The sequence below is a fragment of the Nannospalax galili genome, unplaced genomic scaffold (genome assembly GCF_000622305.1).
Source record: "Nannospalax galili isolate Female #2095 unplaced genomic scaffold, S.galili_v1.0 scaffold842, whole genome shotgun sequence".
Taxonomy (NCBI): Eukaryota; Metazoa; Chordata; class Mammalia; order Rodentia; family Spalacidae; genus Nannospalax; species Nannospalax galili.
In genome coordinates, this window is record NW_008349291.1 from 436894 (window position 1) to 439416 (window position 2523).

At 49.3% G+C, this 2523-nt stretch overlaps 1 protein-coding gene across 1 annotated transcript in view; it reads right to left on the reverse strand.

Annotated features, from left to right (window-relative positions):
* Znf444 (zinc finger protein 444) overlaps positions 1-149 on the reverse strand; it is a 17270-nt gene extending 17121 nt beyond the window's left edge. Inside the window, exon 1 of the mRNA XM_017801541.1 lies at positions 21-149. The gene's annotated coding sequence lies outside the window, so the exon portion shown is untranslated. The remainder of the gene's footprint in view (positions 1-20) is intronic.
* Positions 150-2523: the final 2374 nt, after the last annotated feature.

A 2523-nucleotide genomic window follows, 5' to 3' on the forward strand; every position in this document is an offset into this window, starting at 1 on the left:
CTCCTATCCCCTTCGCTCACCTCACTCTCCAGGGCGAGGCCCCCCAAGCCCCCTCACCGTCCCGCACATGCGCACAAAGCTCACCAGGACTCCATGCCCCGGCGGGCTTTGCGCCAAACACACCCTTCCTTCCCCCGCCCCCACCTTCCCCCTCCTCCACACTCTAAGTCGCCGATTCTGCCCAACAACGCGCCTGCTTGGCCCCGACGGGACTACATTTCCCGAGATGCATTGCGGCAAAGAGGCTTCCCATTGGTCCTCGCGGTAAGGACTCGCGCACGTTCGTGCGTCCGCCCTTTCCTTCCGGGCATCTCCGCCAGCGGGAAAACTCTATTTCCCAAGATGCACAGAAACAGGGCCTGGTCCCTATTGGCTCGCGCCGGCGCAAACTGCGCGCTTCAGATTTTGAACTACATTTCCCAGAATCTCCATGGCAGTTTCCTCAATGGCCAAGCTTGCGCAGAGGAGTCCGGGAGAGAAAAGGCGGAGCCATGGTGTCGTTGTCATGGAAACCTAGGGAGGCAAGGCACATGGAAGACCCGCCTCCAGGGCTTAAGCGCTTCAGGAGAGGTCGACACCGAGGAGGCCTGGCCAGGGCTCTCCTCCAATCAGTAGTGCGGAATCCGTCTCCATGACAACCGGTCACATGTTCACCCTCCCTTTTGGGTGAGGGATTAAAGAAAGCCTGAAGCTGGTGAAAGAAAAGCCTGAAGGTTGAGCCCTGCCTGGGTGAGCCTGGGTCGGTGCCGCCCACTCTCTGCCTCAGTTTCCCCTCTTGTGACCAGAGGGAGAATACTAGATGCCACATAGCCTCTCTGTATCGCCATGGACCGACTACAGCCTGGTCCCCGGCCTCCGTTTTCCTAAGAAAGGAAAGGTTTTCAGAGGTCGCTTCCAGGTGTCATGACGGATGGCTTTTTTGTTGTTTTGTTTTTTGTTTGTTGAGACATGGTGTGTCTCTGTCCTGGAACTTTCTATGTAGACCAGGCTGGCCTCGAACTCAGAGATCCATCATGCTGGCATTAAAGGCGTGTGCCACCAAGATCGGTAGTTTTATTTTTCTATATAGATTTTTACTATATTTACTTAGCGCGCGCGCGCGCGTGTGTGTGTGTGTGTGTGTATACCACAGTGCGGGAGTAACTGGACAACTTATAGAAGTTGGTTCTCTCCTTTGTTGGTAGATCAAATTCAGATCCTCAGGCTTTACGGCAAGCGCCTTTACCCACTAAGCATCTCTCTGGTTCAATTTTTCCAAGACGAAATGGTTCTCAGCTCTTGGGATGGAGACAGGAAGATTAGGAGGTCGACGTTATTGTCATCTTCTGCTGCACAAGGAGTTCCAGACCAGCTTTGGCTACTTAAAACCTTGTCTCAAACAAATCAGGGGGACCATCCGCATGGCTCTGTGGGGAAAGGCTCTAACGATCTGAATTTGATCATGGGATCCCACACGGTGGAAGAAGAGAACCAGCTTCCACGAGTTGTCCTCTGACATCCAAGCACACTGCCCCCCAAATAAATGAATTTTTTTTAATTAAAGCCAATAAACGGGCTGGGGATTTGACTTGGTGCTTAGAGTGATTGCCTAGCATGCTTAGCGCCCTGAGTTCAATTCCCAGCACCACAAATACAAAAGGCTAAATAACATACCATTGTATGAATACGCGTTTTACTTATCCAGTCATGAGAGGCATCTTTTTAGACATAAATAGGGTTATATCTCTTTTGCTCAAAACCTTCCAGAGTACTTTTTTTTTTAACCTTCTTGTAGAATCCCCCACACAGTGTGACTCTCTCCACCCAAGTTCTTTTGGCAAATACAGGGCTTTCGCTCATAAGAAATAGGCAGTTCTCAGCAGCAGCAGGAGGCACCTGGCTGACCAGATAGGGTCAGAGGAACATCTCAGCCTTCACCACCAGCTTGGCAGGAGTCAGCAGGCTGGGTTACAGGATTCACACAGGTCCTCAGCCTATTTCCCACTCCCTCACTGCTTCAATTCTCTGGCATTGACACCTTCTTCTGGCCTCTGCCGGTATTGCACACATGGTACATTTACATACATGTGAGCTAACACTCATAAAAATAATAAAATTTTTTAAAAACCTGGCATGGAGGTCAGACACATGGTGCACTAGCAGACACATGGTGGAGAGGGGGAGCATTAGAAAAAAAGTAAAGAACGAGCTAGAGAGATGCTCAGCAGTTAAGAGCACTGGCTGCTTGTGTAAAGGGTCCAAGTCCAGTTCCCAGCACCCACATGGCAGCTAACAATCATCCTTAACTTCAGTCCAGTTCTAGGGGATCTGATGCCCTCTTCTGACCTCCTCTGACATGGTACACACATGGTGCACTTACATACATGTAGGCAAAACACTCATGCACATAAGATAAAATAAATAAAATATTTTAAATCACATTAACAACATTCCCATTAGTGGCATTCAAGTATCTACTGTATTCTATTCTTACCAACAATACTGTATCTAAAATCTTCATACATTTGATAGGGAGAAATAGTG